Raw genomic sequence first — 26,170 nt, 5'->3', positions numbered from 1 at the left:
GCAGCTGCATCTCCTCTTACAGCAGCCAGAATGGCTTTAAACCACTGATTGCCTGGAGGTCTGTGGATGTACCAGGGAAAGGGTCATCATAAATTGACTTCTCTCCCACACTCCTCCTTAAACATCCTTTATTATCTGTCAGATGATAAATCACAGCTATCTGTCTGATTAGATTTTTGGGCCTGACTCAGGCTAACCTCACGTATCAGAGATTTTTAAGTTACAGTTGCTCAAGCCTCTAACATGAGAGACTTTAATGATTTTGTTTTCAAGGTAAGTGGAGACTTAAAAAATCGCCAGCCAGTTTCTAAAATGCTAGTGAAGGATTTTGTAAACTAAGCCTAATTACAGCAACAACAGACCTGTTTGCAAGTAGATGTGATCTGCATACTGATGTCCCAAAGAGTTACTCTCATTTAGTCTGCTTGGGAGAGTAGAAATTAAAACAATGTGCTTGTATATACACTTCTTATCTGATATCCAATGCCAGGAACTCAGAGAGATGGCTCCCAGCCTCCCTTTACAAAATATAATGGAGCAACATGTTTCCTGCTGTACAGCAGAGGAATGGGACTGGTCAGGAATGGCACTGCACTGTCTTCACAACCATGGCCCAAGGCAGCATCGTGAAATCCCACTGACAAAAAGCGCAGGGAAAAAGAAAGTCCAAATGTACTCAATGTCTCACGCTCCAAAAGAGGCTATGTTTTCAGAGAGGAGCGTGTCTAATCTGGTGGGGCCATTTTTATACAACTAATTTTATGTGGAGAATATTAACTTCTCCATGTGATGAGCCAGTAAGGACCTCTAACAGAGGTAATTGAGGAATATCTTTCTTCTCAGACACACCTTTTATTCTAATTCTTTTGGCCCTGATCTACTTAAATATCTATGCAGTATCAGAAGGATTAAGGCAGAGCATGTGAATAAAGCACGTCCATGAAGATGAGGTGCTCAGCTGTTCTAAGGTGTTCACTGCAGCCTTAACTCTTCAGAAGAGCAATCCTCATGCTTAAGGCAATACAGTTTGTGTGGGGAGGCTTCGGTGACTGAGCAATGTGAATTTATATACTAGTAATCTTGACCCACTGAAATCACCAGAAGTCTCTTCATGGACTTCATCTCTGGCTTTGGATCAGACCCTGAACCTCAGCAGATGTAAATCCCTACATCTCACTGAAGTCACCAGAGCTATGCCAGGTTAGGTCAGCTGATGCTTGTGCCCTTTCTCTCCGCAGTAATTCAACATGCATAATTACCTGCAAAAGCATTCTGCTGACAAGTCTTCTCTTCTCAAATGAACTATTTCCACTGCATTCCCAGGTTCTATATCTTCTCTAATAACATCGTACTCTAGGTGGATTATCTATCACCATAAAATCATTCATTCTTTCAGTTACAGTTAATTTTAATGAGGCTGGCATGGACTAACAAGCCATTGATTCACATTTACGAATACAGTAAACAACTCTTGATTTCTTTCAATCTCTCCACTTGAGCATGCTAAATAGATTTAGCCAATGCTGCACGCTGGACACACGCCCACCTTATTACTGGGAGACATCCAAACATTGCCTACAAGGTTATCACTGCACTTTGCCGCAGAGGAAGAGCAACTAAGAGCATATCGGTATGAACAGACCTGCAGGATAACTTGATTTCCTGGAGTCATTTCAAATAAATGAACAAGATTTGGGCTTCAGTTATCACTTTGTAAAGCTGACTCATAGCTCCAGGAAAAGCCTAAAGAAGCAGAAATGCTTTTCATTCTAGATTCCATTTTTCATTTGAGGTTAAAAGATTAGGGGTATCAAGACTGCTGCTATAATGGAGGAAGAGACAGTCTCCAGCTTGACCCCAGCTAATTTTGCTGTTGGGGAGCTCACTGCTGTGCTCAGTAGTAGCACACACTGATGGCAGCAGAACCAGATGGAAAATCTCAATCCCAAAATTGCTATTCAAAACATAAAAAGAAAAAAAATCTTCAAACACTTCTGAGCTACCTGGCCCAAACCACTGTGCAACATGCTCCTTTCATTTAGATGCCTGAACTTAACCTCTATCTATGAATCACCCTATGATAAATCTCTACCCAGACTTTATATAAAAATTACACATTTTTCAGCATGTGGAAAGGGCAAGTCCCAGGATTAGAAGCTAACCTGGGGCTCAAAGCATGAGTGGTCCAGTCAGTCTTCTATTACAGAGCCAGAAGGGTCTTCAAGATGACATATAATCTCTCCCCTTACTTATTTGCCTATCTCCCAGTGATGTGTTTCAGAGACTCTCACTTGCCCTGGCTGCAGGGCTTCCCAAGGCCGTCTGTTCCAGTGCTCGTCATCTATTTCATGAAAAGCTTTTTGCAGCAGGCAAGATGACTCTCCTTGGCTGCAGTATAAAGCCTAAACATCCTTGTTCTATCTACCTTAGATAACAAGGACAAATTACTCTCTTCCCCTTCTTAAGTGTTTTAAAGATTCCTCCTCTCCCCTTAGCCCTGCTCTGTCTTAAGTACATGCTCTTCCACAGGCTGCTTTTGCTTCTGCTCTCCACTGGTAACGATGGGACGACAGCAATGTGCCTCCCTTCCTCAGAGGGACAAACACATTTAGAAGATTATGAGTTTCAGATACTACTGGAGGCAGTATGAGTTTTTTCAAAGTACTTTGAAGTGATGGATAGCATTGCCAAGTGTAAATTTAGCTCAAACACTGGAAAACAAGAGCATTTCCCTCACAACAAATTCAAGTGGTCTTCTGTATCGGCCCAACGTCATCACAGAAAGCCACCCCGCGGTGTGCCGCTAGGTGACTACTGCAGTGTTCCATCACCTTCAGCTAAAGTCAGGAGGCCAGACTACGAAGCTAAGTAAAACGAAACTTCTGTGAGAACATGCCACTTGATTGGACATATTCTACTGGTTCTTAGCTGCTACACTGAGAGGACTGAGCGGCAGGCGTGCCCTGTGCACGAGGCTCGACTGGATGCAGAGTGACCACCAATATGAAAGGGGGCCTGAGGGGGCTCCCGCTGCATGGACAGCACAGCGCACGTGCTGAATCAGGCCCAGGTAACAGAGGAGCTACAGCTCCTGTGTTCTGTCAACTCATGCCTAATTCTGACATGCAATACAAACAACAATTTCTCCTTTGCCTAATTAAGAGATATTAATTTAATATGGTTTTCAGTGTTTGCTTAAAGAAGCACAATTACTTCTGCTTTCACAGCATAAAAAAATTCTCTGAAATAAGCTCCAAAGACAGGGCCTTGTGTTTGGGGTCACTAAACAAACAAACTGGGTTTGACTTCCTGGGATTCATAGGTCATAAAAACCTACTGCTTGTTATGTTCTTACAAGACAAATCCTTTTGTCTCAGGAGAACATCTACTAACCAGTACCTTAGCTCCTGCTCCTGCCTCCAACAGTAAGTGGATGTATGCACAGATCAGGCAAAACTGAGTTTTTAGGCATTTAAGTAATTTAGGTGTTTAAGTCTTCAGAAGGTGCAGAGCAAGAAAATGGATGCTCATCTTTTCTAAAGTGTTTGAGTTAGACACTTAAATTAGAGCAACATGGCTCCCCATACAACTCATGCAAGTAAGCAGTGCTTGCTAAGGTCTGGCCTGTCCTCCTCCTTCCCCAGGCTACAGAGGGGTCTCCATGGTAGCCATGAACCAGAACTGCTCCGGTTCTGAGTAGAATAAACCTGGTTGTAATTGTAGCCGAGTCTTGAAACAAGCTGGGAGATGTGCCTCTCTTCCCCAAATCCATTCAGTTCCAAGGGAACAGGATTTACCACAAGGATTATTTCTTGCATTCAGCTTCAGAATATGTCTAGAAAAGGTGAGCAGCTGTCACGTGATAGATGGGTTTGCAAAACAAGGCTTAAAGAGACCCTTGGGAAGCATTTGAAAGGACACAAGCCCAGAGAACGAGTCTCCAGGTGTCGTTCCTTCTTCCTTACTCCTTTATGCTGCAAAGCATGCAGAGAAGAGGAGAAAATGAGGATCCTTCTATGTTCAATAAGGAGTGGACTTAAAAAGTAAATATGGAGTGCACACTCAACAGAGCTGTCACAAGAGCTATGGATGCACATAGCCCCCATCACATCACAGCATTGCTGTGCCCAGGGCAGTTTGGAGGTACCCTAAATCCCGTGAGTACCAGTGGGGTGCTGAGCCCAAGGCTCCCTCCTGCAGTTTGCACAGGAGGGACCTGCCAGGGCAACATCCTGCAGTGTTAAATAAGCTCCTTAATCAGCACAGAATTCCAGTCGATCATAAAATGATGAAAAACAGGATGAGAAATAGACTACTTTACATTCAGGGCTCCAGTAAACCAACACTGTAGGATATATCACTATCAGGGGGTAAGGAAAAGGAAAAAGAAGCTAAACCTTGGTATTATTAAATGCAAAATGTAAAAACATTTAAAGTGACACCTTCATGAAGAGAGCTTTTAAATTATTCACAGTCAATGCAATACAATCCACAGCTAATTACAGTCTATACATGCAAATGAAAGTAATGATAATCATAATTACTTTGCACTTATATACTGTAGCAATTTTCATCTGAAGACCTCAAAGTCTTTATAAACATTAATTAATCCTCCCATCACCCTGGCGTGCTAGGTAACTGTTACCATAATTTTCATTTTAGAGGCAGGTAAACTGGGGTTCAGAGAGGTTAAGTGATTTGTTCATTGTCACGTTTTGGTGCTGCAGGTGTGATCAGCATGGATGGCGATGTCTCGTCAGAGGGCAGCCGTTACACACCCCTGCCTGGTTACAGGTGTTGGGGCTAAGGGAGCAGAGGGGTGCGGTCTATGGAGACAGGGCGGGCGAAGGGAAGGTTCTTAAGCTGAGGAGCAAGAGTTTGACAAAAACACTTCACTTATACTACAAAGACAGCACTATATTTATAGTGCATTGCACTGCAGTAGCTCTACTGTTGAGATCCATACATTGACCCTAAAAGCACCGACACTGATTTTAAGGTTTGATTTTGCCTTGTGTGGAGTTGTTTTATTTTGTTCTTTTATTTTGTTTCTTCAAAGAAAATAATATCGTAAAGCTTTTTCTAGGAGACAGATTTGCAGAGAAAACAGCAAATACCAGAACCACTGTTATTATCAGCTTTGGCTTTATCTAATAAAGACCTTTTATTTGGACTCTAAAAATGCAAAGTGAGAGGATACGGTGCATTGCTGAGAAACAGCGCTGAATTTACAAAAGTTTTTGGCACATGGGCTCACATTAAGGCAACAAAGTCCATCCTGTGCCTTCTGGTTTCTCTACATAAGCTTCAGGCTCGCAAGAAATCTTCACCACCAGGTAATACTAAGCATAGAAGTTAAGGCAATTTGTGCTGGATGCATCTGCCAAGCAGATACCTATGGGCTTCGCAAGTTAGGTATTTATCTCCCACTGACATCCCATTAAATTTTGAGACTCTGAAGGAAGAAACATTTATACTGTGCTTCTGCAGCACCTGCCGTAGGGCAGCAGGGAGGCAACCTGAGAGGTGCTACCACAATAAAAGCAATCGGTCTAACACAATGCAGAACCCCCAGGACAGGTTGCTGGTTCTTTCTTGGGCTAATGATCTGAGTCGGAGGATACAAAAGATGAATGGACTTGAGAAATTCCCTCAGCAGAATATCCGACAGTCAAAAGACAACAGAACATAACTTCAAACTCCTCTCACCTGTAATTACTTTTCTGTATTTGCATCCCGTGGCGCAGAAAAAGCACTCAGATTTTGTCCTCGCCCACATTTCTAAAGGCCGTTGTGTGTTAATCATTGTCTGGTACCATAAAATGCAACAGCCATCAATATCAAGCCTGCCAACTTAACAGACTCTTGTAATGGGTACATTTCTATAGATCTACACAATAAGACTAATTGCATGGGCTTGCTGTAAAAGCCAGAGGTCGTTTGATTACTAGCTGTTTTGTACCATGAAAGTGCACATTATTTATTTAAAAGATGGACTTATAATTATTGTAAGCTCTAAGTAATTACCTATAATTTTGGCAAGTGTTAGAAAAACTGATAGTCTAGCAAATTCAGGTTTTAGTCATTAGTAAGCTCATAATTACATTTAAATTGCAAAATGAGAATTATGCAATTTATCTCCCCAATAATGCATAAACATTACAGTGATTGTAGGTTTTAATGGACTATATTATTACTATAAAAAGCAGAGCAGTGATGGGCAGTGAGGGGCAATTTGAGTTCATTGCTGTTATTTCACATTATAATTGCCTATCAGTAACCGTACCGTGATGGTTCTTCTCCTTGATTAACATGGGATAAGTCCATTCCACCCATCAAACTGTACTGCAAAATAACAAAACTTACTGAAGAGTTGCTGAAAAGATGTGATTAATCTTATATCAATACAGGACTAATTGCTGTAGGTAAACAATCCAGAAATCACATATTTACTCCTCCTCTACTCCTTAAGAAAAGCAGAATTCCCAAGTTGTGCTGTGTTGGGTAGGACTGCTTTTTCGTTCAGACTTTTCAGGATCTGTTCCCATATACTCCACACCCATGCACAAGGCTACTCAATGCTACTCCACCACCTATAAATAACAGAAATGAATAAAAAATGCCAACAATACTTACACATGAGGATTCTTCAAATGCTGCTATTCCAAAGCAATCTGTGCCCATCTAATACCCCAGCATGCCCATGGCAAAATCCATTTCAACATGAGGAAACCAGTATAATGACTAGATATAGTTTATCAGACAACAGAACTGGTCTGGAACAGTAAATTGTTCAGCATCATTCCAGAAGGAGGAACTTTATAATAATAATAAACGCAAACCATCAAATCTGATCAAGTAACTATGGATGCGTACGCTCTGATGCTCACAGATCACCACCCACCCCCTCTTCAGAAGCAGGTGCTGCAGGTGTTCACAAAAGAGTTAATCCCCGCTTAGCAAGATCCCCAAAGTCTTCTTAACAGTAGCAGCAGAGAGTAAGTAGGAGAAAAGGCTGGGACACATTAAACTGGAGCATGGGACAGCAGTTTCCAAAGCATACAGTGACATCCTAACAACACTACCACTGAACTCAAAGGAAATTTTAACATATATAGCCACAAGGGCCGTAGATTTGTTGCAATTTAATAATGCCATCGTTCCTTTGGTTTCAGGTGATGGGTGAAGTGATTTCTATGTGTGGACTTAGCACTTCATCTATCAGGCAGAGGTGTCAGTCACACAAGATCTAGGAGCAATACTAGAGAACAGGTTAGGATAGAAATGTGGGATAATTTATCCAGCTGAAAATGACTGCAATTAATCCATGTTAGAAACTAGGTGAGGTAGATGGGCTTATACCCAGAACACAGCACTTTCAACCAGCTTTCAACAACACTTGTCTGTACAGCCACACAGTGATATTGGAGTTCAATACTTCCTGAAAAGAAAAGGCAACACCAACCGCTGTGAATCACTCCTGAAATTTCCGAATGGATTTCCACCTTCCCTGTTACACGGACTTTTCAGAAAATTGACCAGAGATTGGTAGAGGTGAAGACTATCCCATTTACCTTGAAATCAGGAACTGCCCATGCAGTTAATAATTTTGTGATTTAAGTATGACTTTTGTCTACTACAGTCCCTCTTGCCCATAGAAAACTTGTTGCCTTATGGTGTACGGAGGAATGAAATGCTGAGACTGTACTTCCAGGCTTGTCTGCAGTGAGACACTTTCACGCTGTGTGTACCTTAGAAGCTGGAGTCATGCCAGTACAACTGGCTTGGTTTGACACCAGGGAAATTTAAGAGCTGCTTTGTATTGTTATTTTACAAGCCCTTATACAGTGCTTGTTTTAAATGATGTGCTGTGTGATTTAGCGGTGTTTGCTGAAATGATGAAAGCCAATGCTTGATGTGCTGTACTGTGTGACTGTTGTCTTCTCCTGGAGATGAGATATTACTTTTCACTGGTGTTTCCCAAAAGGCAGCAGCAGATTTTGCCCTTGGGCCACCGGCTCTGCTCAGAAATACCAAAACCAAAATCCAAGGGAAATGAACATGCCTTTAGCCCAGCTCTGCACGCCATTTAGCAGAGCAGCTCTTCTGGATGATGGATGGCCAGCAGGCAGCTGCCCTGTGCAGTGATCGATGCAGGCAGGGACCCACAACAGCAGTGACGGAGCCCACGCCTCGGTGACCAGCAGCACTGTAAGAGCTGGTCTGAGAGCACGCCCAGAGCTTGCCCCTACCCCACTAATGTCAGCGAGGGTTTGGTTAATTGCTTCTGTGAGTGCAGGGTCACATTTGAAGGCCATGGTCAGATCATTTCTGCTGTCAATACTCAGGCTGACCCCTACTCCCCTTTCTGTGAGCTGGGGCATGAAGGGTCTTCTGCCTGGACAGCTTTGTTGAATCAGGCAGGTGTGGCTGGTGTATATTGTTGTAATGGTGAGAACCAAAGTCTCTGCCCCAGAGGGCAGACAGGAAAAGAAAGAATAACTTTTTGTCAAATGACAGGCTCTAGCTTCCTGAAGAGCAATACAGGATCATCCCTTGGAACTCAAAACCTGATGAAATTCCTGCCCTGTATAACATCCAGGGTGCTACAGGGGGAAAGAGCTGGAAATAACAGCACCCTGAGGACTTCCATGCTGCTGAAGATACCTTAACCTTCTCTGCCAATGCTCAGTATCAGGTGCTTCAGTGGAGATGCACTAAGCCTTGCAAAGGTAGGTAAGGAGGAAAACAAGGGTTAATGTTACCCCACAACAGCTACTCAAGGCTTCAGCCTAATCCTGTTTAGCAGAGTTTCACCTGTACTACCGAGCACGAGAATTGATACTACTTCCAAGCCTCTTTATTAAGTAGCTTAATTCTGCATTGAAACATTCAGTGCCCCTTTGCACCTCCCTAAATTCCAACCCTTTGTAGGAACAGCCAATTTATATCACAGACACATCAAGGCAGTGAAACAACTTCTTTTCTCTAGCAAGTGCTCTTTGCCCTCTGGTTCGAAGGTGCATCTGGTCACAGGTCAATGAGAAACCAGAAGGCATCTTAAGAGGAACAATTTTTCAGCCAGTGCACATTTCCTCTTGGATGACGAGAGCCATGGCTATGTGGAAGCACAGGATCGTTGGCCTGGCAGAGGCTGGATGGGTCACTGAGTCCTGTGCCCTGATAGCAGAGGCCGCTACATCACATAATCTCCTTCATGCATGCTTCAAGCTGCATCTCTAAACAGACAGTATTTTTGCTCCTGTTATTTTGACATGAATGCTACTCTGTTCCACTCTTGTTGCTTTAATGGTAAAACGCTCTCTTACTTCCAGCCTAAGTTAATGCATGGTTAATGTATATATTTTGCTCTAAGCTAGTGCATTCCCCTCTCTCACTCTGCTCTTTACTCCCCGATGATATTTTTAGACAGCAATCAGATCATCTCTTGGTCTGTGATTTGCTAGACTAAACAAGCCAAACTCTTTGAGCCCTCTCTCTTACAGTAGGTTCCACTTTCCCTTGATCGTTTCGTTCAAGTTCACCTTTCCTGGATATGACTCGCTGGAGTAGTACTGCTTCAGACACAGGCAGCTTGCACGGATACTTCCTTTCCCTTTGAAGAAGACCTTTGTCTGACAAACCCCAACATCACACTACCATTTCCAATAGCTGCAGCACACTGGTGCTTCCCATGATCAGCCAGCACAAAAGGAAATTTACCTCATTTGTTTCTAACTGACATCTGTTAATCTAACAGGAAACATTCTTGCTGTTAGTCCAAGCACACAACCTCTCACTTCATATTTTTAAATTGTAGCAATTAACATTGCAAGATATTTAAGACTGTATCAGTGTGGTAAAGCTGCTTTTTCCAACAAAAAAATTGGGAGAAAAAGATAAAATTGTTTTGTTACAACTGCTATGAGTCTGCTTGCTCAAATTCTTCCCGCAGGCTTGGCTTACACAGCTGCAAGCTACCAGGACTCTGCCAACCTCTTCACTCTTGGTCTTGAATGAACGTAAAAGCTGCTCTCCAAAGACTAGTGATAGGAGAGGAAGAGATGTGTAGCCCTGGCTTGGCTCATCTCAAGTGAGCTCCTCACTACATAGCCCTCAAAACTCCATGGAGCATATAAAATACAGCAACAGAGCTACCCAACCCATTTTGCATGCGGCTTATAAAGGGAAAGGTCCAACCTTTGTCCTGCCAGTGCTCTGGAGTGTAACTGTCCATCAGGTAGGTCTGGAAGTCACTATGCCTCCTTTGCTGGGCAGTGAGCTCAGCTGGTCCAATCTCCTCAGGGTTCCTGAGCAGTTTGTGCCACCCCAATGCCTTCCAGATGCGATGTGTGTGGTACAGAAAGCCTCAGCAAGAGCATTCACAAGACAGGTATCACAGGTGCCAAGGGCTTGATAGGCCTAATGCTGGTCTTGGTAACTCTCAGTCTAGAAACCCCGATATATAATTACTTTGAACTTACTTCTGTTCTTGCTGATGTCCAGGGAAATATTTTGCAAGTAGCATTTATATCCTGTGAACTAGCACAAAGGCCCTTTCTTTGGATTTACAGGCACAGCAGCAGTAACCACTGGCAGTGCTCTGTATATTAGGATGTACTAACAACAGATGGGTTTTTAGGGACAGAGTCCCTGTCTGAACAGAGGAGTAATACCTGCTGGGAGTGCATGACGTATATGCCTGTACAAAAGCTGCCAGTGATTCTGCTGCCAGAGAGACTGGGCTACCAGGGGACTAGAGGCAACAGTTCTGAAATCCCCATGACCAGGTTTTACAGATGCCTCTCCAGCCTGTCTGGGTCTGAGAAAAGGCAGCTGAGCCTCATTAGCGAATCAGCCAAGCAGGACAGGTAGCCTCAGGTTACAGCAACGAGCCAATTAAGAGGACTTATAAAGGAAGCCTGGCTGGGTGACAAGGGAGGAGAAAGCCTGGCAGCACTGGTTGTGGAGGCAGAGCTGTGCAGTTGAAGATGGGCTGCTGCATAATTACCAAAGCTTTTTGCATTGTGCCACTGGGGGAAGGGCAGCCTTAAAAGATTAAAGATGGCTGATTTGGGGCTGTGATGTTGTTAATTTGCCTCATCAGAGCTCAAGGTAAACCAAGTAGCAGTAAATAATGATGTTCTTGCTCTCCCTGTAGGCTTTACCTGACAAGATATCTTGGGGCATTTTGGAGGCTCTGCTTGACCTAACGCCCCTGTGCCCAGTGTCCCAGGATCCTGCCAACACCCCTGAGGCCTTCTGAGGTAGCTGGATGGGAAGGTTGCTCAGCATTTTGCCGAATGGTCTACTGCAGTGGTAGACTTGCCCCTATCTATCAGGTAGGGAACAGATGTTAATTACAAGGTTGTTGCTGTGTTGCAGTCGGCTCAGGCACCTTCTCAGTTGTGTGCTGCAAGAGCCCTCTCCTCTTCTGCAGCTCGGCACATCTGATGTACGTGACTGGCCTGCCCTATGGCTTGCAGGTTGTTGTCAGCAGTTGTGTTTGGAGTGATGGAGAAGTCAGAACTCACCACAGTAAGGTGGTGAGATCAGAATAAACACAATACCTCAAAGCACCTGTTGTTTTCCTGCAGGGAAACACTCTTCAATGACCTCAGATCACCGGTGAAGTTTCAGCTATTTTAATTGTGTCAGAGATATGCAGCTCACAAGAAGACCTGTGGTGTCCTGACAGCCTAGTGGCTCATGGAGGACAATTCCATCATACAGCCATTCACAGTCACCAGAGATCAAGCCCAAATACACCCAGGATTTTACAGAAAACAAATCCCAACCTAAATCTGGCCAAGTCCTCCTCTGAGGGTGGGAATTAAAATCATGACTCCAAGCAACCTTTTCAATTTAATCCAGTCACAAATCTGTCTAGACAGTAGATCATAGACGACAATTCAGGGGGCAAAGGAGTGTTGGGTTTTTTGGTTTAGGCTTGAAGCAACTTAACGATTATACAAGCTGAACTCTTTGCCAACCCGTTTGCAACTCATACCTGAAGTTATTTTCAATGTCTTCAAGGATCCATTACAAACCAGAAAGCCCAAAGCAATCCACTGAGATTTAATACACTTTGGTTGGTGAATTTCCTACAAGTTCCCTCCAAATCTGTGCAGTGGATCTTTGGCCAAGAGTTAGGGCAAGTTTTATGCATCTAGGCCAATGTCCTGTTTCATCCATTGGGCAATATCCAGTGCTCCTGAGTAATTCCTTCTGAACAAGCACTACTGGAGTCTGGTAAGCAAAAACAGCCCATAACACTGCATGATCATTTTACATCCATATGAGAAGAACACAGAGAGTTCTGTCCTGAGTTAAGGTCCCCAGCACACTGCTAACATTAGACAAATAACAATAATAATAATAGCTGCTTGCACCAAAGCACCTCAACTGGAAAGAATCCCAGCCTAATCTGATGGAACAAAGCTGCCTACAGGAAAAGCAAACACAAATAGGTCCTGTGACACCTGACTGAGCATCAAAATGCATATTTCATCCAGATGGCTATCTTCTGAGACCACAACCTGGAATGGCAAATGGCAAAACCCGTGTTTGTGTTTAGCTCATCTGAATGATTGCATGACAGAGCGAAATCAGATCTACATGGCTGCATACGGCTTAGGATCTAGCCTTAGTATTCTTTTTGAATGAGGTTTTTTCAGAGAAATGGAGCAGTTTCACTTTTCAAGTGCAAGACAAGAAAACGATAAGCTCTTGCTTCATAGTTTTTTTTAATAAAGAACATAGTCTTTTCGTATTTAAACAGATGGATACCACTCCTACCTTGGAAAGAACATGCAGCACCCTTTGTAGTTGAATCAAAGTAAAGCTGAATGGATGAAAGAAGACTTGGCAAGCACAAAATATTATGGGGCAAAGAAAACAAGTGGTCATTCTGAGAGCCCTGAGTTTGGGTCTAGAACAGGAGAAAAAGCAGAAGACTTGTTCATATGAAACATTTCGAGGACCGTCAGTTTGAAGGCTCCTTAATAATGCAAGGGTGTTACCTTTAGTACATCTATCAGGATGTGGTCTCACTATTCAGCATCAAAATCTGCTAAAAGACTCACTGTTGCCCACAGGTCAATGAGCTTATTGCTTAATAAATGTTGATATTCAACCAAATTACACGAAAGAATTTCAGAATTTTACTAGTCTAAGCATTTCACAGAGCCAGAATATGGCAAGGTATTACAAAGGATCTGTGGAATATTCATTAATATTCTGTCCTGTCCGTCACTCAACTCCTACAAAAAGAAACATTCTATTACTATGTCATCCTGCAGATATGCTGAGATTATCAAAGCTGCCTACGGAATTTGGCATCCGAATTGCACCAAAGCTATTGAAATTAGGTGTTCAGATGTCCTAAGCAATTTTTTTTTAAACAAATAGTGCTTAAAATACTACCAGAAATACAAACACCAGAAGATGGCCTTGTGGCATCAGCCCTGAGATTCAGGCAATCCAGATGCAACTGCTGCCTCCCATACAAATTTCCTCAGTAAACAGCAAGGCCACTGCACTATTACTGTGTCCCAATATAAAATAGGTTATTAATTTTTCTCCATCTACTCTTAGTTAAAAATAAAAGAAATTAGTGAGGACTTGGACAGTGTCTTCTGATGTCAGTATGGAACATTTAACTCCTCACCCCAAGGATATTGTTAGGGTTTCCATGCATTAATCTCAGAGAATTATAACCCAAGACATCCCAGGCTGCTTGGCCTTATCTTTTGTTAGACCAGCACAGTAGCTGATAACTGAAAGGCACTAATTCTAAATCCTGCATCACTTATATCCCGAGATCATCACAGTGATAAGAACATTACTGCTACTAAGAACTACCTTTGCATCAAACCCTCCTGATAGAATTACAAGTGGAATAAGAAACTTTCAACTGTGTGGATATTGAAATAAACAGAAACAGATCTTAATACAAGATCTTCTATACTTGACAAGGTAAAAAATTCCGAAGACTTTTGAGACCTGCAATACTATTTCTTCTGTCTAATGTAGGTATAAAGGTTTTCCCTTTCACAGAGAGTTTTCAATGATTAAATCTCAGGGAGATCAAAAGAGACTTTGAATTTAACCAAAGAATTTTTTTCCCCACATGGAAATGTTTAATGAATCTTTTTTTAAACATGAATCTCTGAGAAGGTGAACAAGGAAAAGACAGTCATCTGCACAGGCTTTAAGTAAAGCAGAAACATACAGAAGCTAATGAAACATTAAGTGAAAATGTCCCTATCTTTGGCTACTTAATTCCTCGTATCTTGCTCTTTGGAAGCAAAATGTAAAGATAACAGGAATAAATCAACAGTTTTGAGAAGCTGACACTGGGGCAGCGTTTCATGCAGATTGGTTCATCACTAGCTCCTGTTCAGTCATGAAGATCTAATCTCAACATCTTCCGACCCTTTTCCATAGTTCATTACTTTCTAATCACTTATGGCCCTTATCGAAGAACGCTCTGAGCTTCTCGGACTGGAACAAATCCATAAATCAAAGACAATAGCTTTTTTGCTTTCTTTAGCAGCCTGTTTTTTCTGTATAATCTCATCCATCTGTTGAATTTCAAATTCACTTTGTGTATGTGTATATATACTGCTAAAAAATAAAGAAATGAAGGAAAATATTTTTAGTACAGAATAAATTGTCCATTGACTTTCTGAGCTAATGTGAGGCACTAACCCTGGCACCAGTCCAGGGAACCATGGATACCTACTGAAATCTGTTATCTTGCTTGTCTTCAGCAGAGTTTCTCAGTATTCCTTTATTGATATATAGTTTCTTGCCCATGGGTAGACAATGGGAAAAAGGAAGGCTAACAAAATAATGAACTGACTATTTTGATGGTTGCCTGTAATTTTCACTGAAAATTTAGCAATGCAAATTAAGAACACATGCTCATTAACCATCAATCTTTGTGTCAACATCTGAAAGGATACAACAATCAATTTTGATATTTATTTTCTGGATTCCAAAAAGGGCTTTTTCCTCCTAATACTCTGCAGTAAAATCATCCCTATTGGGCCACATTAGTGACTTACAGATAGATTTCTGCTCTTTAAAGAAGATTACGTGTGTGACATTCATTCTAGTAATTATATCTCCTAGATCAGTAGAAAGTGATGCATTCAGACCCTTTAAAATGGCCCATCTCCTAGGGTTTAATGGATTTAACAAGGACTGAAACAACACCAAGGCAGAGAGGATGAGAGGGGCTAACGCAAGTTAAGAAGATGAGACGGGCTTCTTCATTTCAGCTAGACAAATAGAGACTGTGTTCTTCCACTTTCAATAACAAACTTGCAAGACTTGTCAATAAAAACAGCAGGAGCTAGAGCAGTGCAAAATGACGAGAAGATCTAATGTGCACTCTACTCACCTGGGGCTTGGAGGTGGCGCGGGGGTGGCTGCATCTTTTTTTACATATCACTGCAAGAAGAAAGTTTAGTTTTGATGGAAATAAGGCAGAACCTGTCTAGTGAAGTTAGGTGGGAGCCATTTTATAATTTTGCCTGCATGGGACCGACTGCAAGGGAAGACAGTGGACAGGGCAGGGAAGAATATGCAGATTGGGACAGAGATGGAAAATCTGTTTTAAAAAAACAAAACAAGACAACAACAAAAAAACACACAAACCCCCCCCCACGCTTGCAAAGGAGTGAGATAAAATGGGCTGTGAAAATCTCATCCTGCTCTACTTTTTTTGGACGTGCTTTCCAAGCCTGGGCTGGTGAATGGATAAGACAGACAAACTTCCCAAAGCACACAGCAGCACAAGCCTAATGCAGCAAAAAATTCCACAGCATCTGCATACACCTCCTACTTTATAACTAATAATAACAACAGCTCTTCTGAAATGGATAAATCACTCTCTCTAATACAGGTATATAAACACTTCCAAACTGGCATTTTGCTTCACCCCAGCCTGGCTTTGAGCCGGGTATACATGCCTGAAAAGAAACTCAGGCTCCAGTCCTGATTCAGAAGGAGCTGATTTGATATACCTAAGACAAAACATCCATCTGAGGTTGACTTTACATACTAAAAGCACTGGAAAACAATAGGAACCCACAAAAATAAAGATAATGCAGTTCTGGAATATAGATAAATATAAGACATATACTGCAAATGAATTTAAAATTCCGAGGCAACACAAAATGTACTATACCTCACCTCTGTGTTCCCTTCACCCAGACAACTTATTGGGATTTATTTGAAGCTGTCTAACATTTTGATGACATTCAGACATCATCTATCTCCCGATGCACAGCCAAAGTTGGCAGTGTTACTTAGGAGCTGAACAACCAAGGGATACAAACCAAGTTGCTTCTTAAGATCAGTCTCATTTGGAAGTATTTAGATAATTAATAGATGAGTTTACTCTTCCTTCTAAGTTCTTTGTTATAAGTAAAACCAAAAATTATATTTTCTTGTAGTATTACTTGTAGTAGTAGCAAAATAATAACTATTAATACTGTTGCATACCCTTGGCACATTTCAGTTGCTGCCCCAGTGTGTGAACCTAAATACTCATCTAGTGCAAGTTAGTTTGGCTGGACCTGTGCCACCCCTGAAGAGGCTGCATTTCTCCACTGGGCTGGGCAAGATAATATACAGCTCAAGATAATATACAGCTCAAATACTTTATAGTTTTGAGACCTCTTTGGACAAACAGTGCGATCAGAGATGTGCCATGTCTTGTCCTCAGTAATTCAGCTCACTGTCAACTCGTTACCCTGAAAGAAGACCCCAGAGCAAGTGAGGAGTGAGGTAAAGGAGTCCTGCTTAATAAAGGAGTGATGCTGAAAGTATGGCTTGCCATCACCAGTGCTGGGTTATTTGTAAAAGTTCTGTCCTCAATAAGGACCTGGAACTAGAACAGATATATCCTGAAATAAATCAAACTCCTGTATTTGCCATCATATCTTCTGACTATATATATGACTCTGTCATCTTTTCCATCTTATCTTTTGTTATATTTTTCCATGGAAAGTCAATAAATAAGCTTTTCTTTCTTTGCTTGTCAGCTGCACGTCTGGAACAGTTCAAAAAAAAAAAACCACAACCAACTTCAAGAAGACTATTTCATAGACTATAACATCATATGCAGTCTGTCTCAGGCACAAGAGCAAAAGACTGTCATGTCCAGCTTCTAAGAGGTGTATGAAGGATAACTTCCTTTACATGCTTTGGCTGACTCTCTTTTCCTGCTTTAAAGACGGTTTTCAGGTTTACTTGGGGAAAAAACATTTTCCTCAGCTGGAGGTAAAAAGCACAGACTGTCCTGACCTGTCACCATTGCTCACAGCTCACCATCAGAGTGCCAACCTAAGCACATGCTGAAAGGACACGACGTTAGTGCGCAGTCTAAATCAAGTGAGAGACTCCCATGTCTGGGATGAGAATTTAGATGAGGTAAACAAAAGTACTAAGAAGGAAGAGATCACTTTTTAGACTGTTCCTGAATGGCTTTCCCAAGCCGCACCTCCACAGAGGGACCAAGGGGTAAAGCAGTCATATCCATCTATTTTCTGTCAACCCCAATGCCCAAAGCACCTTCTATTGTTCGAAGATGTGGTATGTTTGGCATGTCTGTCAGTGCAGGAGAGGGAAAGAAAAGGAAGGTTATTTAAAAAAGCAGTTTGGCTAAATAAGGGAGCTCATTATGTGTGCTATTTTTGTTCCTCAAATGTCTGCCTTCCTCTTTTTCCCTTGAGGTTTCTAGAGAAATCTGACAATCAGGGCTGAGGTTTACTGTCAGCTTCCATTAGGCAAATCAACCAGGCTGGGGATGGGGGAAGGACAAAGGGAAAATTGCCCTAAAAGTAAGTTGATTTAGCACCAGTAATGTCTTTGTGCATGTACCCACTACTAAAAATTACTCAACTGAGGTGCTGTCCCGTAATCGAGGCCTTTCAGAGCCGCCTGCGGTCCCCCATACCACGGTGTGAAACACCGTTTTCTGTCAGATCTGCAGAGACAGGCACAGCTAACAGCAACCGCTTTCAGTGCTCTGACAAAGCAAATGACCTTCAGCGTGTTCACCTGTCATGGAACTCATTTCCGTCTTGTAATTGATGTGTAAAAGTGATCTTCATTACTTGAACTAAAGACACACAAGCCTGCAAAACAGAAGACTTTCCCAAGAATAAGAACAGACCCTCTGGACATGAAGCATTAGATTTGGCATTTCAAAATCTCAGTATAAAACAAACAAAACAAAACAAAACCAAACAAAACAAACCACAACTCAACCAAAAAGGGGGAATTTTCTTAATCTGTTTTTCACTTTTCCTTAAGAAAATACTGACTTTTCATCAATGATTTTATATGCATTTCATTATAGATGAAGGAGTGTAAACTGTTCTCCACAGAACAGAGGTCCAGTTTTAAGCAGAAAAGGTTTCCACCTCTTATTTTTCTTTTTAACCGCCATGCTCACACAACAGGCCATTATTTCAAGGAGAGGTCAGTCTCCAATGCGTTGCCATTCATCCTGGTTGCACCTCATATGTTTTCCAGGATCAGTCACTACACACAGATATAGAACAGAAAAGAAAAATTAGCGTCATCTGCTATAGAAAATACAGATCTTTCCCTGGTTAGAAATAGTGGGGTTTTACGGCAGAACACAGCTATTTGCAAAACTGCAGCCATGAGGGCAGGAAGGCAGCTTGTACATTACGGTTTCCACAGCAATATCACTAAGAAAAAAATATTCTCTTCTCCAGCTGTGAGATATCTATGAAGTGTAATCATGCATGTCTTCTTTGTCATCAAGCAGTTGTGAGGCATCATCAAATCAAACTCACTGTAAACAGGGGATTACATAAAATTATATATCTCCTCACAATCATGGAGTCATTTAAATAAGCCCTTGGCCCACAGAAAACATCACCAGTGTAGCCACAAACAAAAAATGAGATTTAGGAGCTTCCACAGCACCTATGGCTTGAGGACTTTTATGTGATATAAATGCCAGTTACCCTGGCAGTACCGTACCTCCTTGTGGGTATTACTGTTTCAAGGAATCATTGCATCCTTCACAGAAATGGAGAGACCTGCCCAAAGTTTTGAACAAACTGGTGGAAATGGGATCTGAATAGCCTGGAGTCTGCCCGTCCTCATCTGGCCACGAAGGCAGGCACCCCTCCCTCTCCCCGTGTGCTGCAGGAGATGCCAGCAGAAACCTCTCTGGGGGAAAATCCTGCTCATTTCTGAGGGCTTCAGCCAGGGTTTAAGTTTCCAGACTCAGGAGCATTTCTCCCCTCTGGTGCACTGCCATCCACTTCCCTACCAGACTCCAGAGCAATACCAGGCCCAGAGAGCTACCGGCGAGATGGTGGCACAAAGAAGAGGGGGGGGGATGAACCCTGTGTTCAGGGTGGGGCCATATGTTCTCTGCAGGCCAGTAACAGAGCCCCAGACTATTTTTCAGGCTCCCAGACAAGCTCCGGGGCAGAAATGCCCCAGGCAAAGAAAGTCCTTACAAAACCCCAGTTTCTCCTCAGCCAGACACTCTCGCACTCCAGAGCCTCAGGGCTCGTCTCCATTCCTGTGCTCAGGTCCCCCTCAGCACTTCTTATCTCCAGGTCCCCAAGTCACCAATGCCACCTCCTCCTCCGCCCCGCTAAAGCCACAGCTTGTGCAGTGGTAACAGCTGGCTGAAAAGCCCAAGCCAAACCACTTAAGAGTCCACTGCTAAAAATTAACAGATGCTGTTTCCAATTCCTAAAGACCACTTGAGACTAAGCAGGAGGGACTTAGTAATTGTCTGTAGCTGGATCTATACTGAGAAAAGCCAAAGTTTGGAGAATAAAGACTGTGGTTTGCCTCTCAATATGTTTTTCTTTCCTGCAAAGCCCACCATATGCACGAGACAAGTTTTGTACATGTGTTTAATCAACTAAAACAAAAAATGGACAAAATTTTGCTAGGATGGTTCATCATGATCCTCTTCCACTCAAGGATTTCTGAATTAATATTTTAAAGCTTAGAATAAAAGCTTTCCAATATATCTAAGTGCATTGAGCTCCTAAGTCCCAAACCTAAGGATTTCAGTGGAAAAGAAGTCATTTTAAAAACTAGGTTCTTCCCATTAAGGATTCCAAAATTTCAGTCTCCTGGGCCTGGATTTTTTCTTTTTCAGAAAAAGCACTGCTTTCTCTTGGCAACTACTGCACAAAACATTGAAGAAATAAAAACTGCGGCATTTGTTTTTCTTTAGCATAGCGGTGAAAAAACCTTGCCGAACCCTTCATCTATTTCTGACAGGGCTCCCGTACCCCGCACATTACTCCCAAGGAACAGTCACATCCACCCAAGCGAGCAGGTCGGGGAGGGGGAGGGTCTGCGCCGGGGCAGCTCCCAGCCTGAGCTGCCGCAGCGGGGGCTCAGCGTGGCCCAGTGGGGCAGAGCTTCCTCACCAGAGATGCGAGAGCTCTGACGGCCCCAGAAATCCCAGGAAAGGCCTTTCTGAGATGGTCCCACACCACAGAAGGAAAAAAATAATTTCTCCCACACGAGAGAACACCCCTGCTGCACACTCTTGCTAGGTGTCCATTTCAGAGCTGAAGCTTACAGAATAAACCATTCAACCTACAAGGAATTGTCAAAAAATGCAGCTAAACAGCAAACACATGTAAGTCCCAGGCATTTCCCTGAGCCCCACTTGTTCTTTTTTTAGCCTCAGGAGAAAAGCACATTCTTCTGCATAATTTATTTCTTCAACAGAATTATGCAGAAAACTGCAAGTAAATTGCTTTTCCTGATTAAAACCAGAGTATTTTATATTCTCCCCCTCCTTGCCATTTCTGGATTATTTGCTTTTTATCACAGAGCCCCTTCGCCCTAGGTGTAACTCTCTAACTTTGCCTAGAAAGAAGGCAAAGCCTTGTCTGCTCCTACCCTTCAGAGCACAGCCCCAGGCACGGGCAGGGAGGTCTCCCTCCCCCTACCCCAGCCTCGCCGCTATAAATAGGGGTCACGGCAGCCCACAGGCTGGTTCTGCGGTGGGACTTTCTGTTTTGGGGTGGGCTTGCTTAGGGGAAGGAAGTTTGTTGATGAAAGGGGGGAGGTATTTTATCGCAGACAGTGACATAACTTTCTAAAAGGGCTTATGCTTTTGCAATGATGTTGGGAGGTCTACAGGTAGGTGTTTGCAGGGCTGAAATAAGCAGTTCTGTACCAGGATCTGAACGGCACAGGTGTGTTAGCACAGGTGCTTGTACATAGCAGAGCCAGGTTCAACTGCTCACAAATCACAAGGCCCAAAATCAGTGCAAGATGGACCTGCATTTGGATCAAGCTACTTGCTGTTGTTCAGGTTTTCTGCCAATGAGTGTGAGAGACTAACTTTAGCAAACCTGGAAAAGCGATTGGGGTCAGTGGTTTGTGGGAGAGCAGTTCCACCTCTCCGTGAATTCATTTCCTTGTGCAGTAGTGATGTAGGGCTTGTAGTTGCATTTAGCTCTGGACAGCTCAGCCCTGGAAAACTTTCCTTTGGAGACCAGTTCCAGTCCAGGGGCTGGTTATAAACCTTTGTGTGCCCATGCTCTTAGCAGAAATAAAACATGGATGGATTTTCACTTTTATTTAACATCCTTGCCTGGTGTGAGGAATCTGATGTGATGAGTCAGTGCTGAGCCATGCTTTATGGTGTCTGCCTACATCTAAGAAATTAGGGCTATGACACTTAAATACAGGCACACTCAGTATTATTTGACAGGCTTTATTTTCAGAATGGCAGGGCTGTAGTTTTCTGGTTGTCTGTGCTTCTTCTACTGTGGGGTGTTTAGCAGCATCAGTGGAAATGAAAATGCGATTGGTGCAGCTCTGTGGGGATCTCTGAGTTTTCGTTATAGTAGTATGGCCATCTCCCTCCTCGTTCTTGCCTTTACTAATCAGGAGTGTAGTAAGTGGCAACAGGCTCTAGGTCACACTCCCAGGTGAAGAAGGCCAGAAGACACTGGATGGGGGGCAGGTGAGGGCTGTTGCTTAAAACCTCCTTGTCAGCTGATGTAGGTTGTTTGGGGGTTTTTTCATTAGTGGAAAAAGATATCGTTAGTGGTCTCCTCTGCATCTCTCTCCAAGCCCATCCTTTTCCATAAACAAGGGAAAGCAGACTGTATAGCTGCCATGTCTGTATTGGTCGCTGGTTTAATCCAGATTTAAGCAGTGTCCCTCATTTTGGGGTTATGGAGTTACAATACACACCAAAATATCTAAAAACCACTCTAAGAGCACTGTGAATCCCTTTCCTAAAGGCCGACCAGGTGCCAGCAAATGGAAAGCTAGACAGTGAGTTCAGGCACGTAGCACACCTTAAAAAAATCCTTGTTTAAATACAGAAATACATGCCACAACCATTCAACTCTCAAAGTTCTCTCAACAAGTGTAGGAGAAAAGACAGGTTTGGAAGCATGTAGTGAACACTTGTTCAAGCCCTTGTTCTGGTAAAGGGAAAAAGATGTACTGCCAGGAACCCGCCCTTGGAAAACACACGCCCAGGAGTCACTTACTCATATACCAACTCAAATGCCACTGCAGCAACAGAGCTGACCACTCACCTGTCTCTCTGCTCTACAAAGGACCTAATACCCCTCGACACTGACCTGGGCTTATGGGTACTCCTGGGGCTTATTCCTCTGCCTTGCACTGACTGAGCACGACCAAGTGCTTGGATAAATGTGCCAGGGGCCAGAATCCATGATCCTCGTTCCTTAGCTGGGTCGAACCATTAGAACTGTGTCAATTGTCGTCTGCGTACACCAAGTGACAACTTCACAGACTTCTGTATATTCAGGTTGTGCTAATTTTATCAGTGCCGGTTAAAGTATGCACTTGGTATCATTCTGTTTACCGTTCATGTCTCTACTAATAGGATACATCAGTTGTTACAAACCCATCACTGCAGAGGCTATTGACACACCTAATGGGTCAGAAACATACTTCTCTTTCCAAGTAACAGATCATTACTGCACTGATGCTGCCTTCCTTGCTTGAATCCATTAATCATTGATCTTCAGCTTAAAACCTCAAATGAACTGTTTTCTCTAATTTGGCCTACTTTTTGCTCACTATTAACTTTGCTAATGATAGCATTATGTGGCCTTCTAGGGTTGTCAGAAGCTCCTGGTAGGAAGGGAATCCCTTTAACAGGAGAAAAGTATATTAATGGGGCAACATTTGACTGATATTTTGAATGAATTACAAATGGAGCAGAATTCCCAAATTTCTTCAAATCAGTGACCTTTTTTGTTAGTTCCTAAGTTAATACATATGATGGCTCCCCAACAGTAACTAAAACAGTAACTACAGATAAACAGTATTTAGTGCTTTTATTTGCACATTAGTATGTACTATTAGGCCAGCTTTATTTCTGATGATACTTCTCCAAGGTGTTCTCTGAAAACAGGGAACCAAAATCATCTAAGGAGCTTCTGCAACGTTTACTTGGGAAATAGTGGTTTTATTCCCCATTTTAGACTTGGCATTGCATTATTGCAAGTAATAGCCTTTTGAGAGCAGTGATTAAATGCACAGGTTGAACAAGGCTGTACATATTGTGCTTTACATTCCAGCTGATTACATTAAATATTCCAGATTCACAGGGTCCTCTCAGTATATGCAATGCTCTGCTGAGCAGACTCATCATCAATATTTAAATGTTCTTTCATATCAAGCTGCTAATAGCCCTATCTGATACATAGCAATGGAAATGATGTATCAGATTGCAATAGGTTTTACCCTTTCACCAACATCTGTAACTACAATCCCATCTTCCTTCCCTTCCTGAGCCCACCTCGCTAAGGAACTTGGTGTTACAGTCCACACACCTACTCTAATCCCAGAGGCCTGCTGTCCTGATAACAGAAGGCAAATGGCCCTTCGCTGTGATGTCAAGAAACTACGCATCCATTTGGCCCCTCGCCTTAGGGCTTCTCTGCTTCAATCACACGCTCCAAAACTCCTCCTGGGCTAAGTGCTTCTGGAGGCCTTCTCCTTCCTGCTGGAGGAGATGTGAAGCTTTGGGTCTCATGTCTTCTAACCTGTATACTGGCTCGTGGGGAAGAGGCATCCTGGACCCACTTTTCCAAGCAAGTTTTCCAGAACCTTTTAAAAGAAGAGGCTGCGCAGTCTGTGCTGGATGGTACATTCGACCGGAGCCCATGTGCATCTTTTCCTGTGCCCTGAGCCAAGCTCCAGTCCTGTAACTTGCATGGAGACAGGGAAGGGAAGGATGCCTCTCCACAGATACTAATAACTGAACTTACACTAATAATAAAACATGATATGCTCTGTTAGATCTTTCATTTGAAATAAAATCCTGTGACACAGAGATATCATTATCATTTTTATCTCATCAGAAGTAAATATCACATTTGTGGGTAAATATAATAGATCAAAACGGATGCTTCTTAGCAAAGGAATCTGTATAAATACAAACAGTGGAGATTAAAGGGCTAACAACAATGGCCTTTGCTGCTGAGGCTCCAGCAGCACCCTGTGTGCATCCCCAGCAATACATTTACATGGATGATTTTAAAACTAAACCTATGATATAACTTCTTCTCCCCTGTCAATAATCTGGTAGCCCTAGGCACACATGCCAATGGAAAAGCAGGCTGGAGTTCAAAGATGTGGCACACGAGAAAGTAGCAGGGATAATTTTCACCTGATATCACATCATCAGAAACTGCTACACAAAATTATTGTGAATTATGGGGGCCTGCTGTGCATTTGATTTCCCACAGCTGCTACCACAGCAGTCACTTTCCTGAAAATTAAGTGCATGTTTCATCTGCTCACAGGAAGGGAAGAGGGGAAAAAGGTAAAGAAAGAAAAATTTATGATGGAAAACCCACTGAAAGCTCCTGTGCCGTACCGTGAAGCCACAGCCTGCTTCATGGCTGTACTCTGGGACAAGAGGTAGGGGCACGTGTGGCACTGTGCGAGACGGGCTGCGTCAATCCATCAGAAGCGGAGCCAGAGCAGACCTACCAGAGCTGTGTCCAGCAACTGCAATATGTTCATTCAATTTACATTCCTTGCAACTCACTTCTGTCTCTTATCTCTAGCAAGGGACACTACACAAAGCACATTATTCCAGTTTCTCTCCTCCAAAGCAACCAGCACCATTAAAAGCCCCTGCAATTGCCAGGAGCTGCGCAATAGTGTAATTAGAGTCTCCAAGCCTGTCGGAAATGAGGGGCCATGGGGGAGTGAGGGGAGGGGGTTTCCTACGTTCCTACACGTGAAACTGCAACACAAAGCTCCTTCCTAAGCACTGTGTGATCACCACGCCTGATTTGAATGCCCCCGCTTGTCCGGTTGGTACCGCTTCCCCGTTGTGAAGCTGACAGGGCACGGCGCTAGGCTGACAGCCCCGAGCCTGAGCAGAAAGGGAACAGCACAAATGTATTTCCCTCCTCCACCCATTATCATTCTGCTCCAACAAATGTTGACCAGAAAAGCCATGCGGTTATTTCATTTTCTGGCAGATTTTACTAGGATGGAAACACAGGTACTTCAATCGCACTTTTGTGTCCCAAGATCACCAAGTGCTTCTTCGAGTGCTAATTAAATTTCACAACCTCCTCAAACAGTAGGTCAATCCAATCCGACATTGCTGTAGCTTTGTTTCCTATGGAAATGAAGCAGAGGTGCCTGTGCTCGCTGTCTGGGTGTGCATCTGCGAGCTCTCCCCCTAACGTGTGCTGGAACCACTGACCTATTTAAAGAAGATTTGACAGAGAGTTGGAACCCCCAGAGAAAATTAATCTCCCAAATTCTTGTGGCCCTGACCAAATCACTTCAGGGTACAGAAGGGAAAGGCTGTTGTGTGAGTTCATCAAGGAATGCAGGAAGAAAATGCCTCAGCCATGCAAAAGCTTCAGCCAAAGCTTGTACTTTCTTGGACAGTGAACTGAGAGAGAGATATCCAGAGGAAACTGTTCTTGGGACATTCTGGCTCACAAAACAAGTCCTTTATGGACTAGAGGACCATGGATTATGCTAGTGAAGGGCCTTCCATCAGCTCATGCAAACCAAGCCCAAATCCAGGACCCCAGTCCAGAAGCCCTGACATTTCCTTGGGCAGAGTGATGCCTTGAACCTCATCCTCTGTGGTGCTCACAGA

Source organism: Phalacrocorax carbo, chromosome 17 (genome assembly GCF_963921805.1).
Source record: "Phalacrocorax carbo chromosome 17, bPhaCar2.1, whole genome shotgun sequence".
Lineage (NCBI taxonomy): Eukaryota > Metazoa > Chordata > Aves > Suliformes > Phalacrocoracidae > Phalacrocorax > Phalacrocorax carbo.
The sequence above is the reverse complement of the archived record's forward strand: the minus strand, read 5'-3'. Positions refer to the sequence as shown.